This window comes from Gasterosteus aculeatus, chromosome 21, assembly GCF_964276395.1.
Source record: "Gasterosteus aculeatus chromosome 21, fGasAcu3.hap1.1, whole genome shotgun sequence".
NCBI lineage: Eukaryota > Metazoa > Chordata > Actinopteri > Perciformes > Gasterosteidae > Gasterosteus > Gasterosteus aculeatus.
Window position 1 is genome coordinate 2500927 of NC_135708.1, and position 19991 is coordinate 2520917.

Here is a 19991-nt window from a genome sequence, read left to right on the forward strand (position 1 = left end):
ATGAGATCCTGACTGATGTCACAGAGTCGGCCTCAGTGGATGTGCTCCTCACAAACCTCATCAGGGGGAAGCTGCTTCCCTCTGCTCGCCTCTGGATCACCACACGACCTGCAGCAGCCAATCAAATCCCTCCTGAGTGTGTTGGCATGGTGACAGAGGTCAGAGGGTTCACCGACCCCCAGAAGGAGGAGCACTTCAGGAAGAGGTTCAGAGACAAGAAGCAGGCCAGCAGGATCATCTCTCACATCAAGACCTCGCGAAGCCTCCACATCATGTGCCACATCCCAGTCTTCTGCTGGATCACTGCTACAGTTCTGGAGGAGGTGTTGAAGACCAGAGAGGGAGGAGAGCTGCCCAAAACCCTGACTGAGATGTACATCCACTTCCTGGTGGTTCAGTCCAAAGTGAAGAAGGTCAAGTACGATGGAGGAGCTGAGACGGATCCACACTGGAGTCCAGAGAGCAGGAAGATGATCGAGTCTCTGGGAAAACTGTCCTTTGATCAGCTGCAGAAAGGCAACCTGATCTTCTATGAATCCGACCTGACAGAGTGTGGCATCGATATCAGAGCAGCCTCAGTGTACTCAGGAGTGTTCACTCAGATCTTTAGAGAGGAGAGAGGACTGTACCAGGACAAGGTGTTCTGCTTCGTCCATCTGAGTGTTCAGGAGTTTCTGGCTGGTCTTTATGTCCATCTGACCTTCTTCAGCTCTGGTGTCAATCTGCTGTCAGAACAACAAACAACCTCCCTGGTGTCTAAAGTCTTTAGAGTCAATCCTGACCCAAAGTGTCTCTACCAGAGTGCTGTGGACGAGGCCTTACAGAGTCCTAATGGACACCTGGACTTGTTCCTCCGCTTCCTCCTGGGTCTTTCCCTGGAGACTAATCAGACTCTCCTACGAGGTCTGCTGACACAGACAGGAAGTCGCTCACAGACCAATCAGGAGACAGTCCAGTACATCAAGGTGAAGATCAATGAGGATGTGTCTCCAGAGAAAAGCATTAATCTGTTCCACTGTCTGAATGAACTGAATGATGGTTCTCTAGTGGAGGAGATCCAACAGTCCCTTAGATCAGGACGTCTCTCCACAGAAGAACTGTCTCCTTCTCAGTGGTCAGCTCTGGTCTTCATCTTACTGTCATCAGAAGAAGATCTGGAGGTGTTTGACCTGAAGAAATACTCTGCTTCAGAGGAGGCTCTTCTGAGGCTGCTGCCAGTGGTCAAAGCCTCCAACAAAGTTCTGTAAGTAAAGAGAGAGTTAGATTCATACATCAGAACTTAAATATGCTGCCATCTTTTATACTTACTGCTTCTTCTTCATCCTTCTCTTCAGACTGAGTGAATGTAACCTCTCAGAGAGAAGCTGTGACGCTCTGTCCTCAGTTCTCAGCTCCCAGTCCTCTAGTCTGAGAGAGCTGGATCTGAGTAACAACCACCTGCAGGATTCAGGAGTGAAGCTGCTTTCTGCTGGACTGAAGAGTCCACACTGTGAACTGGAGACTCTCAGGTCAGGATTCAATTAAACTCCACTTGGTGTCTTTATTTACATCCATGGTACATTAATGACTTTCATAAGATTCTTTCTGCTTCCATGATTTAAATCAAAAATGTATTTTCCAAATATTTTCAGGTAAATGTGTTTCTTTCTTTTTACATTTTTCCAATGTAAATATTTGACATTATAGAGTTAGTAGTAATGTTATCAGGTTGTTGATGTACATTAGTGGGTGTTTAGTTGTGACTGGAAACCAGTCAGTAACCATGTGAATGTGACCCCTCTGTACCTGATAGTATCTCAGTACTGCAGTGACCTTCCAGCCCTCACAGCTCCCTCAGATCATGTGACATGTGTCTTATTCTGTGTGTCTGCAGGCTGTCAGGCTGTCTGATCAAAGAGGAAGGTTGTGCTTCTCTGGCCTCAGCTCTGAGCTCCAACCCCTCCCATCTGAGAGAGCTGGACCTGAGCTACAATCATCCAGGAGACTCAGGAGTGAAGCTGCTGTCTGCTGGACTAGAGGATCCTCACTGGAGACTGGAGACTCTCAGGTATGAAGAGGCTGCAGCCACAGACCATCAGTCTGGTAGAGGAGGTAGAGCTGGAAACCTTTTCTCTGTCCCACTGTCAGCCTGGTTAATAAGACCCTGACACACCAAGCTGACCTCAAACTACCAGAGACTCATCAAACTGTTTGTGTCCCACATGAGGCCATCAACACAGACAGAAGTATTGAGGAACAGTAGCCAGGATGAGCCTGAACAGGGAGGAAGGTGATGAAAGCCTTGTTTCTCTGGAGCTTTGTCTTGTCTCCACGTTATAAGAGAGGACAGTGTCTCCTGACACGTTGACGGCATCATGGTGGGTTGATATGAGTCAACGTGGTCACGCTGCAGGTTTGTGGGCTCTTAACAACTCAAACAACACTTGGATGTTTAGATGATGGTCCTCTGCCTCCGGTGTGTGTTTGTCCTTTAGTCCAGACATTATTATTAAGAGACAAACAGTCAGAGAAACAATCTGTTCAAAGCGTCTTGATGGATCATCACAGGAGGAACGTTTGGTGTTTTAAAGGGGTTCAGCTTCACCTGCTTTTGGTGCTTTGCACTGAGAGACGGTTCCGCAGCGAGAGCAGCGGGGCGGAAGTGAGACCGTTAAATCAAACCACCGAGGAAGACGGGAACGTTAAACAGTGTAGACTACTGGACGCGAGGGGCGAGCGAGAGCGAAATGCAGGAAGTGTTCCACGTATTAAAGCAGGGGGGTCCAAACTTTTTTCACTGAGGGCCACAGACAGAAAAATATGCGAAAGGTTGAGCCGCTCACTAAAGTTAAGGTATATCACCTCTAGTGTATTAACAGTAATACAAATCAATCAATCAAATGTAGGTAAATGATGCTTGATAATTTATTATACTGACAGAAAAAACTGCATACATCACATATTTCTATGTTTGGGTTTTCATTTATCTATTTTCAAATAAAATCAATCAAATGTAGGTAAAATATGCTTGATAATTGAATAAACTTAAAGAAAAAAAACTGCATAAATATGCATAAATCACATCTCTCCATTAACCAAAAGGGAGAGAAAATGTTTGCTCGCATATGTATGTTGTGCTAAACAGACTGGTCATTCTTTTTGCGTGGCGTCGCATCAGAGGAAACTTGGCCTTTTCCAAGCTCCGGTAGAAGTCGGGTAGGGAGAGGAGCTGCATCTCGATGAGTTGTAATTGCAGACTCTATTCCACTTCTTCTGCATCCAGCAGGAAGGGAGTTGAGAACAGCTTGATTTCTTTCTCAATGACAGAAACATCTTGGAAGCGCTGATTGAATTGTGTCATAAGAGTTGTGATCACAGAAACATATTTCCCCTTTTTAGCAGAGAGGTCGGCCTTTGGATGAGCACGTTTGATTTCGGACAGCGTAGGGAAGTGCGCAAGGTTGAAGTTGCGTAGTTGTGTCTCAAAAAGACGAAGCTTCGCACAGAAAGTTGTGGTACAAGCTGGTCTTTGCCTTGTAGGCTCTTGTTCAGTGAGTTCAGATGACCAGTAAGATCAACTAGAAAGGCAATAAGGGAATAAAACCGCTTCAGCACGGAGCCGCGACTAAGCCAGCGCACGTCACAATGATAGAGTACGTCCCCGTATTCAGCATCGACATCAGATAGGAAAGCTTAGTTCTCTGTGGTAGAGCCCTCGTGCTCGAATTATGTTGACAGTTTTCACAACTGTGGTCATCACATCGCCAAGCTGGACTGTCTTGGCACAGAGAGCTTCTTGGTGGATGATACAGTGCAATTTTACAGCCTCGCCTCCACTCTCTGGCACCTTGGCGCACACCATAGATGCCATTCCTTTGGGCTCGCCTGTCATAGCGGGAGCCCCGTCCGTTGCAACTCCACACAGCTCGTCCCATTTAAGTTCCATCTTGTCAATTGCACCTGACGCGGCTTCAAAAATGTCCTCACCCGTTGTTGTGCCCTTTAGACTCTGAAGATCAAGCAGCTCCTCCGTGATGCAAAAGTTATCGTCAACTCCCCTCAAAGAAATGAACAGTTGTGCGGCGTCTGTTGCATCTTTCATCACTTGCAATGGAGTAAAAGTCAAAAGCACAAGCTTTATGTGACACTTGATTCTGTATGTTAGCTGACAAGTCTTCCATTCAACGCACAATTGTGTTTGTGGACATGCTCACGTTGTTGAATTCCTGCATCTTTTCCGGGCACATTATTCCAGCGACTTTAATGAGGCACTGTTTAACCAAGTCAGCGTCTGAGAAAGCTTTCCCGCGGCGCGCTATGAGTTGAGCTACCTCATAGCTAGCTATTGTAGCGTTTTCTTGTGTGTTGTTAGCAGGGTAAAAGTACTGTTGTTGAGCCTGCAGGTTAGCTGCCATGTGCTGGACTTTGTCCTCTCGCTCAGCAGCAGTGTAGGACGTGAAGGTCGGATGCTTGGTTTCGTAGTGTCGTCGTACATTGGACTCTTTCATCACTGCAACCGTTTCATTGCAAATCAAACAGACACACTTCTCCTTGACTTCTTTGAAGAAATATTCATTTTCCCACCGTGTTTGAAATCTGCATTCACTTGCTATCTTGCGTTTCTTTGCTTCTGCCATTTTGTCGTCGCGGAAATTTTTTATTCAAACATTTTTTTTGTGGAAAAGCTGCATTAGGACTGCAGCTAGTGAGTAGCTCCACCTACTGGTCAAACTAAGAACTACAATACAGTCAAGGGCAAGTTTCATGTGTGGGCCACATTCCATTCTATTTTTATAATTTGCTGCGGACCAATAAAAAATGGATCCCGGGCCGCAGTTGGCCCGGGGGCCATACTTTGGACACCCCTGTATTAAAGCAACGAGGAAGACGACAGTTGCACTGCTATGGCAACGCTATCTGTTGCTAGGGACTACGGCTTGGACGAAGGAGGGGGGGGATACTTAGATGCGGCGCGAGGAGATTCTGTCCCGCGACCAGCGGAACGTAGATCAGCAACGTGAATCAGGATGGTCGGATCCATGTGTGTGCAGTTACAGAACCAACAATGTGGCTGGCGATACGAAATGAAACCACAGGCAAACGGATCTCACGGCGGAGACCCGGGAAAAGAAAAGAAAATAAGGAACTATTCTGACCATGAGACATCATTCAACAGCGTAACACAGTTGGCGCTTTCACTCTCTTACAGCAAACGTATCACAGCATCAGATCAACAGGGGACATTACGACATTTGCAGGTACACATTCAAACATAAATCAAAGGTAGCGGATTCGTTGATCCGGACTCTATCGTACCACGTTATGACTGAACAAATCAAATAAACATCAAGTTCATATCAACGCGCTAAATTAGTCTGCCCAGAAAACCAGTGTTACTGTTTGATGGACGTTGGTCATCAGCTTCCAGCTGACTGAGGACAGTTGAGCTCCGCGTAGGGAAACTCAGTGGATGAAGGCGATTTCGGCCGTGGGGTCCGAACTTCTCGTTGGGAACAGAGGCGGCGGGGGGTCAGAGAGCAGCTGTCTCTCCGGTCCTCTGGAGTCAACAGGAATGAAATCAAAAGGGAAAAGGAAGCGGGACGTAGTGGAGCGCGAGTCTTGAGTTCGTCCAGCGAGATTAAGACTGAAACTTGGGAATTGGAGGGAAAGAAAAGAAACCAAACAACGTTGTGTTGTCTCGATCTGTCACTAACGGGAAGTCAGGCGAAAGAGATCGATCCTTTGGCGCAATCTCTTCTTATGAACTTGAGGTCCATAAATAAATGTCACTGTCCTCGGCCATTGGGAGCGCTCGGTGTTCTTTGGTACGTCCTCTTTTTATGGCCAAGGGGGTCTGGAGAGCTGCAGGGGTCCTGTTATCAGCCCCTGGCATCAGGCCACGGGGGACCCCTATATGTTTGTGTTCTTCCTTTGTCCTCAGTGAAGAAACACGTGGTGAGGTTCATTAGCAGGGTGGAGGCCCAACAGAAGTATGAACATTTAGCATCCAGACACCCGATTGGTTTTCTCCGCCATGCGCCTGCAGATCAGAGCGACGGCGGGTGTGAAAAGTGGTCGGTGGAAGGATCCTTTGTCAGAAGCCACAAGCCGATCTCAGTTGGTATTTAGCGACATGGACCCTCCTCCTCCTCCTCATGCAGATTCCATGTAACGTTACATGAGGACCTTCATGACCATGAGTTTGTTGTTTTCTACTTTTATGGAGAATCTGCCACAACACAGCGACTTGCAAGTAGCGCAGCGCCTTAAATAAAGTCACGTGTGTCTTTATGCGGCTTTAGAAATGAACACAAAGGGATTCTGTATTTGCTCATAAAGTCTGAAAAACGGCTTATTTGGCCGATGTTTTGATAAGCGACCGAAGCCAGTTCAGTGTTTCCATCATTATAACAGGGGTGCCCCCCCATGAAGTAGTACAACGGGGAGACACTGCAGTCCACCTGATCAATGGGACAACGTGGACGTCCTCCGACTCGCCTCATTCAGCCTCACTGGAAAATGGCTTCTGCTTTTATGTGTTACAGTTGTGTGATAAAGTGTTTGCTGCCTTCCTGATTCCTCATTTCTTTCATGTTCAGGCATGAAAATCCCTCACCTTTTTTGGGGGGGGGGGGTATGGCAGCAAATCACTGCCAAAATTCCAGAGCGCAAATCAGGTTGATGCGTAAATCAAACATCCGCGAGCAAATAAATAAATAAATAAACAAATAAATAAATAAATGTCTCTCGTGAGACGGACTTTCGAACGTGAACTTCGTTGCTCGCGAGGAGAATCTCTGCTCGCGCTCGAAGGAGTTTTCTACGCGCTCGCTGTGCAGGGGGCGGAGCCAGTCACCATGGTCTCTACACCTGATTGGTTACAAACCCCGTCTTTGGATTGGCTGGAGTGATGCATTCACACAACTATAGAAGCCCATTTCCGCACTGAAGAAAGGGGATAGAAAGTCTAAATTATGAGATAAAACGTTGTGAAAACACAAACGCCACCTTTATGTAACCGTAGTGGAGCGTAGATGACAACCAGCTACAAGCATCATTTACCATCATTACCGGCACATTAAGACCGATGCGTCCAGCTGAAGACATTCAGTCACTTGAAAATCCAGAAGAATATGGAAGAGATTCCACTGACAAGTGCTACAGGCGGAATATGTGGGGGGGCGGTTACAGGCCAGTGACTTTCTATTCAGAATGTTGGTCCCTGGGACAAAACCAGCTGAAAACCCCTAGAGGGGAAACATCCTTCTCACCTTTTCACCCGTGACCCGTTTTCATGCCTGCATGTCACACTTAAATGTTTCAGATCATCAAACTAATGTAAATATTAGACACAGATAACGCAAGTAAACACAAAATGCAGTTTGTATCATTAAGGGGAGAAAAGAATCCAAACCTAAATGGCCCTGTGTGAAAAAGTGATAACATAAATGAAGTGAGGTTCATCACATCTTTGGAAAGCCCAGTTCCATTTCTCCAGCCACAGCCGTTCTCAATCTAGAAATCACTTAAATAGGAGCTGCCTGACAAAGTGAAGTAGACCACAAGATCCTCACAAGCGAGACATCAGGCTGCGATCCAAAGACATTCAGGAACAAATGAGGAACAAAGTCATTGAGATCCATCAGTGTGGAAAAGGTGACAAAGCCATTTGTAAAGTTTTGGGACTCCAGCGAACCACAGGGAGAGACATTGTCCACAAATGGGGACAACATGGAAACATGCACATTGTGTGAATACTGAATGGTCTGTATCTGCTTTATCTTTATGAAACAGTTTAATGTGAATGTTCCTTTGCACACGTCCCATGAAGCTTGATCTGTAGCATGACGTCATTTCTCCCGTTTGAATTCACATCTGGTGAAAGTACAGTGACAGGTCCATTTCTTATTTGTTATCCATTCATCTTCTTCGTGAATATATTCCAGCACCTCGTCGCTGTGTGACGCCTGACTGACAGTCTGTGGTCGTCTGTAAGTAGTGGTAGAAGAAGAAGAGGTGCTCCATGTGGACATGAAGGACAAAGCTGTGTGTGAGAGTGATGTAATGTCCATGTCTCCATGCTGCTCTGACCCCCCTCCTCCTTTCAGGGTGGAGCCTGATGGAGTCCGATGGTTGAGACCAGGTCTGAGGAAGTGTAAGTGTGCTTTGATTCATGAAGATTCAACCATCTTCACACTGTGACATCACTCATTCACCTCTGTGATGTCATCATCAACGTGTCAGTAGATGAACACATGATTAATAACTGCAGCTGTATTGTGTCTTGTTCTCTCATCAGATTCCTGTGAACTCACAATCGACACAAACACAGTAAACACACAACTCAAACTGTCTGACAACAACAGGAAGGTGACACTTGTGAAGGAGGATCAGTCATATCCTGATCATCCAGACAGATTTGACTCCTGGTCTCAGCTGTTGTGTAGAACTGGTCTGACTGGTCGCTGTTACTGGGAGGTCGAGTGGAGAGGATACGTTAATGTATCAGTGAGTTACAGAGGAATCAGGAGGAAAGGAAACAGTAGAGACTGTTTGTTTGGATACAATGATCAGTCCTGGAGTCTGAGATGCTCATATGAAGGTTACTATGTCCGTCACAATGAGACAGTAACACCCATCACCTCCTCCTCCTCCTCCTCCTCCTCCTCCTCCTCTGGTAGAGTAGCAGTGTATGTGGACTGTCCTGCTGGCTCTCTGTCCTTCTACAGAGTCTCCTCTGACACACTGATCCACCTCCACACCTTCAGCACCACATTCACTGAACCTCTTTATCCTGGGTTCTTGCTTGGTTCTGGTTCCTCAGTGTCTCTGTGTCCTCTTCAGGAGGGAGAGTCTCCTCCTGGTGGAGAACCTTCCTCTCTGCTCACCACATAGTTCAGTCTGTACAGCTGATGGTGGTTCATGTGGGTGTAGATGCAGGTGGAGCAGGTGAGGGGTACCTGAGCTGGTCTGGACTCTGGGGGGTCCACAGCTCTCTGGGACTCAGATGGAAGTGTGAAAGAGCTCAGCTTAATGCTGCTGTGCTCCTTCAATCAATAGATGATCATTTAGATATTGGCTCCTAATTAGGCTTTAATCTTCATCTTTATGTGTTCAAGAAGACATTTTATAAGACGCTCTTTCATCTGTCCCCCCATATGAGACAAATGTGTCCTTATGTGTGTGTGCGCTTCATCAGCAATAATAAAAACAAGGTGAAGAAGGAAAATATGAATGTGTAATTCTTTTTGAGCCCATTTTAAATTCAAATCTTTCTAAATCTGTTGAGTGAAATCAAATCTAATTTCACATAATCAGGTTTGTTTTGAACAAGAAGCTTTTTAATGGTTCAGCAAACCTCTCAAGGAAATATTGAAAATGCGTTACTTGTGTTTTTATTCCCTATAATGTCGTTTACAACATTTACTCCATGTGTTACTTTAACAGAAATAGAATTGTTTGGCTCTAATGTTAATAAATGACTTTTATTGGAAACAACTGTACATGTTTAAACAGGCCATCAAATAAAGATGCTTTCAACACGCTGTATTATTTCTTTTGACATGAAATACTCTGATCCTTTTTAAAGATGCTGTACTATTGACTTTTGTACTATTTCCTCCATAATATCTGTATTTATTCTACAGCCCTGTTGCTGTGTCAATAGCACAGAGGAAACATTGGTTTATTGCTTACATTGCCTCTTATTGGACAAAGCAACGCCTTCAACATTACCCTTCAAAGTAAAAGCATCAACGTGTTGACATGTAAATGGATGTAAATATTGTTTCCTAGCGTGTTTAGATGATAATGCAGCTGTGCTGTTCATGCTTAAGGTTATAGTGTATTAAAGTACTAGTTTCCTTAAATAAACAGTGTGTAGCGTATTGGGGATCTGTTGGTGGAAATTGAATAGATTCTTACTATATGCTGGTTTTTAATAGTGTTAAAACTATCTAGGGAGGGGTGGTCATGTTCCTACGGTGGCCCAGAATGGACACATTGAAACAATTGAAATTGGGCCTTTTGAAGGTCTGTTTTAGTTTCTATCTGTGACTTCCTGTCTTGGTAGTAGCGATCTGATGAGATGAGGACGTCAGCCGATGGTCCGTGAGGGGAAGACGGGAGCAGGTTGGGGACGGCTGATCTACACCACAGGATCATCTAAAATAAGTGTTTGTAATCTTCTGTTTGTCACCTCCAGCGTCTGAAGGCAGCCGTTCCAGATCGCGATGCCTCCTCAGCAAGCGGAGTCACAGTTTTCTCCATCATTTCTGTCAGCACTGTAAATGTTGGTTCCACCATGAAGTCAATGAATCCTGCCGGATACGGAAGACACGCCCACTTAACACATTCACTTCACCTTGTTGATTCTAATGTGTGTTGACATGTTTTTACTATTTGATAGTAACTAAATAATCACTTAGTTTTCATGCTACTTCCACACGCACAACAACTAGATACGAATGTTGGTCCAGCGTATAAACATCTGAACTTTTCTCCCAAATGAATCGATATACTGGGACAACGGTTTCCATAACAGAGGTACACTGGAGCAGACTGTTCATTAGATAGCAGATAAACAAACAAGCAGCTTTGTGGTGTAAATGATTCTTATTCTATCTTACCAATCTGAGACTGTGCCACCGTGGTGGGTTTGCGGTCACAGAGAGGAGAGAACGGTAGACCCAGCTCCGCTTCTTTATCCCCCTAAAAACGAGTAGACAAAGCAGCGTTACAAGGTGCTGCCATCAAGGCTCACCAACACAACACGTCACCATCTGTTTGCTCATTTCTCATTCCTTTCTTACACTAGTGTGTCATTTGTACATAGAATGTGGATTTGCCTTTACATGTAGTACATGTTACTTCAGTAGCACTTCCGCAGCGTTATTAGTTAGTATCTCTTCCTTTTGTACTGAAGATTGTCTCAGTGTGACCAATGATCTTATCTGGACCCACATGGCTGCTTCAGCACTTCAGACTACATGTACAATCATCCTGTTGTTGTAATGTTTCCTCGCTGAGTGGATTCGGACTGTCGACATGTTTTCAGCCACAGTTCATCTCCTCCCCTCCCTACACGCCTTCCTCCTAAGTCATTGTCTCACATGAACAACCACTGACTGCCTGCTACTGGAGGACAAGTCCACCAGAAGGTGCTGAGCGTCTTCTACTACCTCATTACTAATTCACATGTACAAAGACTAAAGCTTATTCTAATGAATGTATACAATCAACTATTGTTAGCAGGTGGTGAGCTGCGAGCGGCAGCGCTGGTTTATCTGATGTTACACCCAGAGTACTCATCTGCTTGTTTTACCTCTGAAAACAAACTAGGTCCAAACTTTGTCGTCTTCTTATTCGTCACTAGTGCAGAGCCATGTGGAGTACTGCATAAATGAAAAGGCCGCTCATTGATTCAAAGTGGTCACCTGTCTAAAGAACTCCTCCAGAAGGGATGTGGTCCAGCGATGATGGAGGTCCCAGCGTTTGGCAGGGTGGCTGATGTCAGCAGTGTGCAGTAGCAGGGACGAGGCCTTTGCTTTGTCGGGCCTGCAAGTCCAGTCCAGTTAGTGGAAACAATCATGGTTTGTATTGTACAGTGAATTATTATTTGAAGTCATGGAATGGAAACAGCGGTAAAAAAGGACGTCCCTTCAGCTGCAGCGCTCTTCTCTTACCTCCACTCGTCTTTGGAGAGATTAGACGCAATGTTCATGTCATCACTGTGCTGTAGAAGGCGATATGCAGCACTGACGTGGTAGTTCTCCAGAACAGCTCGGCCATTGTACAACATGGCGGTGTCTGACCTGCGAATGCGACACGGCTACTTCAGGAATGATCTCCCTCACCGTCATCGTGATGATGCCAACAATGTATGAGGTAAAGCTGCTATCATTCATAGTAGGCTTTTTATTAGGTCACCTGTTAGATATCTCTTCATGCTCCAGTGTTGTCCACTGTCCTCAGAGACTGCAGGGATTGAAATGCTACAAACGATGCTACGTGGGAATTACCTTGTCTGAATATGGAAGTTATTGGTGGTCCCTGTGTGCTCGTAGTCATGAATGGCAGCTGCAAAAATGATGGCAAAGATCTCCAACTCACTGAGCCAGTGCTGAAGGAGAGAGGCAGACAGACGAGGAGGAACGTGTCAATCGGGAGATGAAGATTAAAAACCGTCCTGCTTAACGTTGTGCGGTTCTCCTGCTGGAAGTGAACCAGCACAGAGTCTCTTTGCCAGTTGTCAGTGTGCCTGAACCACCTCGGTTGTTTTCCAGTAGCACCTCAACTCAAATGAAAGCAAATAGAGCTCTTCACCAAGAGGATCTGGTGCAAAGTGCCTCACTGAGTGCTGGAGGTCACTGTGCGAGGAGGCCAACAGGACAACATCACATCAGCACCAGCAGAGAGGAGATGGAGACCCCCGACCCGAGGTCCTCCACCCCCGGGTGCGCCTAGATATCCTGTCCATGAAAGTCACCAACTGGAGAGTCAAAAGCCTTCTAAAGCAGCGGAAAGAGAAGGAAGAGGACAAATAAGTGAGTTTAGCAGGATGTCACTCCAAGACAGAGTCAGAAAACTGATTTTTGAAGGTTGTTCAATTGGAGAAAAACTTTGATGCTAATTAAATTCCTTCAGAAAAAAATGCGTAATGCCGCATCTGTCAGCAGAGGATGAAGTTGACAAAGAAGGAGGACAGAGACCATTACAGCTGGTAATAACCTTTTAACTATTTTTATAAAACAGCGCTATTGACTGAGCAGTTTTGTGCTTATTCTCTCATTATTTAGCAGCCATTATAAGGGATGCAAATAGATTTGGAAGACGGATCCTAAACCAACATATTTGTTGGATGCATTTAGTGCACACAATTAAACCAGCGATCAGCCAAATGCTGGTGAAATATGCAAGTGACATTTCCTTCACTTACCAGCCAAACACACAGTCATCTATTCAATGCCTTGTACAATGTGAACATCCACTTGCCGTATGTGTGTGTAACATTTACAGTGATTGATGCACAGTAATGATATTCTCTCAATCAGATCAATAACCTGTTTATTTACCGTGTGCTCTTATTAAGGACCAAGACAGTGAAATCAATTAGGGACAAATCTCTTTTCAGCAAGTCCACACTTTCACTCTCTCAGTGGATGCAGTTCATTTATAGGTGATACATCTCAAAGTGCTACATTACTTAGGAAAAGCTTTGTTGAAAACAATGTAAGTAAACTCATGATGTGTGTGTGACGTATTCTATAGATTTGCACAGGGCCTTCGTCTCAGACAGGTTGATATGGTGGAGGACGATATTGCTGCAACCCTCTCCAAGATGGGCACAAAACTAAGGAAGGTCTGCAGACGGGCTGTTGAGAGGACGAGACGACAAAAAGGACAAAAAGGACAGCTCATCGGTGGACGGCGGCAATTTGTTGTAATTGATGAGTCCTTTCCGCCATAAGAGAAAGGTGTGTAGAGCTGCAATAAAAGGCTTGCTGTAAATGGTTTGTGATGCTAAGTGATAAAACACCATCTCAATTAGTGGCTGGACAGCATTTTCATTAAAATGAATGTTTTTGGTTTCTTGTACCATAAAGCTTTCGCTCTCAGTCTACTTTCAGTCTGCATGTATAAGTATTCTCATATTGTTTTTCATATATGAAAAAGAAAACAACCTTTGTCGTTATCATGTAATTTGTATATGATGACACTGCAAAAAGTAAAAATACATTGATTTCTTACATTTAGTTCATCACAGGTCATCATGTAGTTGGTCAATACACCACATGAGCTGTTTATGTTTCTTTGCATTGTTTTTTAACAGTATGGAGAGGAAGAATGGGTGGCATGGAGAAGACGGAAATGGGTCTTCGGCGTGCTTGGTGTGCAGCAGCAGAGGAGCAAGAGAGCGAAGCCGGTGCTGCGCCTTGTAGAAAGAAGAGGACCTTGTCCCACTGAATGCACATCATGTCAGGATAGGATCAAACATCATTAGTGATGAATGGCGTGCTTATCGTTCCCTGCATGCACTTGGCTACAATCATATGACTGAATCATGCAAGGTGGCATGTAGATGCCCAAACAGGTGCCCACACACAGCACATAGAAAGAGGCGTAGCATTAAGGAGCAAGTTTGGAGGCAAAGAGGTAATCAAAGCGAATGCTTTGTGTCTGACCATCTTTGTCTTATAGAGGGACTCAATGGCTAAGCAGGAACACAGAGACGGTCCTCTAGGTAGGACACTACATGATGTAGCTAACAGGTACAGGGTGTAGGCTACAATGGAGGCTAAATAGTGGGAGTGGATCACAGTTTCATTTCCATTGCTGCCCCTGAAAAGGTTTGCTGAGTTTAGAGATCAGAATACAGGAAAGCACATGGTGATTTTACTGGGAAATATCTAGATGCCGTCCATGACTTGATGTTGTGCTGATGGACCATGTTTTAAAGAAAAGTTAAACCGTTAAATGTTCAGAGGAATTAAATAATGATAATCTACCTCAGTTTTATCATGCACTTTATATGCCTCAATTTTTACAGATCCTGAAAGTGTTTTTATTTTTTACATTTGTAGTCCACAGCAATAAATAAAACTATTTTGGCCGTCACAGTTGAAACACTTGTACTATGTTTTTTTTTCTTCCCCTTAAGTGAGGGACTGTAATGAAGCCATTTGTACTGCCTAAACCAATTGTCCTGAAATCTGAGTGTCTTTTTTTTCAGGGACTGAGTTTCAATAAAGTGGGTATTGGGCTGGTGTGGGCAGGTACCGAGCTCCTCCTCACGCTGATCTAAACCACTGCCTCCTGTGCCTGGTTCTGTCTCTCTTTCCCGGTCAGTCTCCTGAAATATATGTACGTAACATGTAGCGTTGGAAAAACCACCAAGAAATCATACACAAGATGCAGGTACCTGCAATGCCTTACTTAGCTACATACTTAAAATGACTGTCTATGTGCAACACTAAATTGCATTCATTTCACATTAATTTCTCACCTGATCATCTGCATGTCCAGAGCTTGTCCCTGTGTGGCCACTGCTTTTAACTTGCCTGTCTCTTTCCCCGTCTCTGTGACGCCTGCATTGTGACCACATGTCATTTTATCAGAAAAACAGCGACTCGTGCTGCCCACTTCGACCGAACGCGGGCCAAACCATTAACATGATAGGGAAGGGTGGCGGTGACGATCCGACCGGCCGGCGGTACGTCGATGTATGTACATAGATATATTTTACATATTTTCTGCTGTATATTGGGGGGGGACAGATTGGTACCTTTTCAATATTGGGGGGGACACGACCCCCCAAAAGAATGCGTGGTTACGCCTATGGACCATCACATGTCCATCAAACCACATGTGCAGAGAACCCATCCAAACCACGGCGAAGGAGGAGAAGCTGCTGTTGGAGGACGTCCTCCTCATAGACATTCTCAGATATCTGCAGCAGCAGAAGCAAACAAGAGACAGCGAGACAGGAGACGACTGCAGGTGAGAGACAAACAGCCCCAATACCCCGTCCCCCCCAGAGGACAAATATCCAGCAGGTAGAGACCGTTCAATGGGTCTCCAGCAGACAACGTGGGGACAATAGAGGACATGGATGTTATATATGTGGACAGGAGGACCATTGGTGCAGAGAGTGTCCCAGGAGTTATGAAAGGGACATGAGACCAAACGCTCCACCACGGCTGTTCTATACAACGCAGCCCGGCAGAACCAGAGGACGGGTCCACCTCCCCCCTCATACAACCCCCATAACAACTAACTGGTGACACACCGACGCCCACTGCTTCCCAACAGCCCAGATAAGCAGCCTTAGTCTCCCCAGTTTACGACTCACATTCCAGGTAGAAGAAGGGAGAATAGAGAGTACAGACTATTGAGAGTGTCAGAAAATAGATTTACAACCAGTACGAAACATTGATTTACTAATAGAGGGAAACTGTCAGTAACAATGAGACACGGTTGTGAAAGATTTAAATGAGGAATGAAGGTGATGAGAATTGTTGTTCATAGTGTCAGTTTTTTGTATCAATGTTTGTAGTTTTTTAGTCTCCTCCTAAACTCAGAGATGGGCTGTAAATTGTTGAGTGCTGCTATTGAGTGTAAAGTGCACGATACACTTGATACAGTATCTGGATGATGGAAGCAAACGTCAGATCAAAGGAACATTGATAGCAGCAGTACATGAAATAGGGAAACTTGTTAGACGGTCATCCTGTAATGGTACAACAAGTAGTACACACTGGAAGCGAATGGCGTAAACAAACAGATGGTCGTCCTTGTTTCAGCCCACTCAGCTCTCTTTCCCTTTCTCACTCCGTTGAGACTTGGTCGAAAGTCTTTCGGAGACCCTTTTTAAAATCCTGGATGGAATTTGTTCCGAGCAGTAAGAGTTTTTATACACATGTGAAGGCCATCCTCAGTGGCAGGTGCAAATTATAATTAATAGACCAAAAAAGAAGAAACGCGGATATGAATACCAAACAAGATGTGAACCGTCTATGAGATCGAGTCGACCGCCCTCCCTTCTCAGGACACAGCTAGTGGTGTGAATCTTGTGGTCTGAAAGCATTGTTGTGTGCTCACAAACCATGCGATCGTAGGCCGGCTCTTGATCTTGTAACCGGCGGCACATATTGGCCTCAGTGTCAATGAAGGCGTGCAGCTCGCTCACTGGCCTTTTCAGGTAGTGCTCTTCATTGGGGGCACGAGAAAGTGCCATATTCACGTTGTATCCTGTCGGAGGAGTCCAGAGCAGTGAAGCGCCAGCTCCGGGTCTCCGGTTGTTTCCGTGGTACATGGTGAATATCAATAAAAAGACTTGTGGAAAGCCTGTAAAAAGGCGTTTGATAGACGGTAAAAGACTCAGTGTAGTCTTTAAAAAGACCGGTGGAAAGCCTGTAAAAAGGCTAAGATCCTTGAAAAAGGGTTTTGTTTTGATGGTAAATGACTGACTGAATGTGGTCTGTGAAAAAGGGTGTTAATCTTTCAAAAGGCTACTTAACTCTGTAACGGACAGATGTCGCTGATAAATTCTCTGGAGAAAATATCTGAACTGCTCCCTCTGAACTCAGTAAGACAATGAACAGAAACATCTGATTCCGTTTGCAAATATTCTGATTCCGTATGCAAATGAATGTTGGAATAATACACACTCATGTGGGGCGAGCATTCCGTCACCATGGAGACGGGGTACAAACACGGCGCACAGTAAAATATGTATATACACACATCTCATAAGCAGCACGTTCAACAACGTCTCTAAAATTTCAGCCATTAACAAAGACTTTAATACAAGACATTGAATGACATTGTTCTGTATCACTATTGGTCAGAAAGTCACCTGTATTTAATTTGCCTACCTGAAACCCTTTGATGCTCACCTCAGAGTTCAGGGCCACCGTGATAGAGAGGGGGAGCTGCTGCTGTTCGGCTGTGCAGGAACCACTTCCTGTTGACCTGCAGACCACCGAGCCGCCACGCTGGAACACACAAACCTGAGAGGAAAACACAAGTTTCATATAGAATATGACATAGGAAGTAACCCTCGCTGTGTGAATTGAGACTTTAACACTAACTGTGTCCAGGGTGACGGGCAGACCCAGAGTCCGGCCTCCTTTATGCGCCTTTGCAGTGAGGACGTCAAACCAAACCTAAAACACAAACAGCCCTTCATGTAACAGGCGCCATGAGGTGACTTGTGAGTCACTAGAAGACGTTTGTTACCTGCTGCTTGATTTACCTCACCAGATCCAGGAAGAAGGACTCGCACAGCTTGAACACGCGGCTTGGTTACAGGACTGGCCAGCAGTGCTCCACCTACATACAATCAAAGACAGTTAAGATCATAAAAGTGAGAACTTCACCCAGTAAAAAAAGGTATTTATCACCAATCATATACTGGTGGTCCACAGCGAAGGTGCTCTGTTCTCCTGGGAACTCCACCCAGAGAGGTCTGTGCGCGTTTGAATAAAACAAGCATTTCCATAAGCTCTTCTTAAAAAGTGGATCTACTGATGTTTTAATGACCAACTTAAAACATGACAAACATGGAGCTCTAGTGTCAGAAAGCAGAAGGTAAAGTGGACAAACAGCCTGCAGTACTTCCACTGGGCAGCAGAGGGAGGCAGACGGAGGTGTGAGCCAGGTGGAACAGAGTGAACCAGTAAGGCAGCAAACAGGACCTGAGGGCACAAGAGGCAACACTCGGATCATTACACACTGAACAAAGAGGACTGTGCACGTCCACGCTGATATTTAACAAGGCCACCTCCTCTTTGTCCACTAAGACACATTTTGACGATTCATCATGTTTATTGTTTTTTCACGCTAATTGAAAAAAGACCTAGGAGATGATATTCATTAAGGGAAAGCAGTCGTTCCTGGTGGATCCAAATGGCTGTGACTCATTTGACTGAAACAGTCAGAGAAGCTCTGTTGGATCGCAGTGCGGATGGCGGCGGTGACTTTCTCCCCAAACAGCTTCGTCCCCTTTGCAGAGTGACCTCTGAAGAACGGCTGCAGGGCGGCCGCCTGCTTCCAGCGCGGCAGCATCTCCGGCTCCGGGTCACGTTGCACGCCAGGTGAGGCATCGGCCCAAGACCAGCGCCCCCCTCAGGCCGCAAAGAGAGAGCACTTTGCTGTGTTACCTCGACAATATCGCATGTAGAATCGTCAGGGTTTATTGTATATTCTTTCCTGCCTGATTAGGCTCTCGCCTCACAAGAAGAGAATGTATTTACTTGTTTATATCCTCTTTGTTGATCTGTCCTCATCGGTCTCCGGCTTAGATGAATGAACCTGTGTTTAATGTCACATTGCTGCAGTTCCCTGAGACCACGTCTGCAGAAATGCAGATGTCACGGTGTATGTTCTTTGGGGTACAGGCAGGACACAGCAGGTTTGGTAGACAATCCTTTTATTTCGTTGCTTCAGTTGTCAACGCAGCGAGAGCTCCCGGCGTCTCGCTCGCTCTGCGGCTCTCTCCTCCTGATCGCCCTTACTGCATTTTAAAACCAGACCAACACCATCAAAACACATTCAGCTCAGCTGAGGCCGATTGCCTCCACCTGCCACGTTCCCTGAGCCCCTCCCCCTCTCTCTCCCCCCTCTGCAGACGAGCAAAAGCCACGGCCACCACCACAGCAGAGTTCTGGAACGTTTTTATAAAGGGCCTAAAATGTCTGCAAGAGAGAGGCCTCAACCACTCAACAGTTTGACACCGGGACAGAACATTCCAGTCCAATGTTACAGCACCAAAGTCCCTCATTGGCAGCAACTCTACTTTCATTTGACCATTTTAGACATAAACTCTATTCAGTCAGAGAAACATTACCAGGCCAACGAGACCCCTCATAGATCTGCCCGTCTCTGTTCTTGATGAAGTGCCCCCCATCTCTGGCCTCATTAGACAAACACCAACCGGGGTCAATCTTGATGTGAGGATCGGTTATCACGACCAGCTGACAGAGAAGAAAAAAATGCACCATAATGATTCGTGACACCCAAAAACAAACAAGGCCGACAATGTACGCTAGAAGCTCACCTTCCTCTTCCTCTCCTCCAGGTGGCGCTGCAGGTTGGCCGGTTGGGGGGAAAGCGCGGCGTCCCAGGTGAAGTAACGCTTCCCCTCCGTGTGCTCGATATCCATCCAGATAACGTCGCACGGGATGTCGTGGCGGTCGAATCCAGCGTCCACAGCCTTCACGTCAGCCTCTTCGTCGTAGATCCAGCGGCTCTGGTGGTACCCGAGAGGAAACAAAGGGGGCGGGGCTTGATATCCTGAGAGAGGGAGGAGAGACGAGTAGCCGTGACTTATGGATCATGTGAATATTGTCAACATGTGCAGAAACAAACTAAGAGGGGAAGTGATACAGAAAGCATCGTGTTCCTTCTCATTAATGTGTGTAATTTGCAACATACAAGACACAATAAACAGTAAACAACCTGATATCTGACGCTGCGTCCTTATCATCCTTATCTAATCCTGTTGTGGGGGG

General features: G+C 45.6%; 2 protein-coding genes across 2 annotated transcripts in view; one reads left to right on the forward strand and one right to left on the reverse strand.

Annotated features, from left to right (window-relative positions):
* The window catches only part of LOC144390310 (dual specificity calcium/calmodulin-dependent 3',5'-cyclic nucleotide phosphodiesterase 1C-like), a 442515-nt gene that overhangs the window by 312816 nt on the left and 109708 nt on the right, over positions 1-19991 (reverse strand). The window lies entirely within an intron of this gene.
* Positions 1-19991, forward strand: part of LOC120813551 (protein NLRC3-like) — a 238354-nt gene that overhangs the window by 152448 nt on the left and 65915 nt on the right. The gene's annotated exons all lie outside the window — the stretch shown is intronic.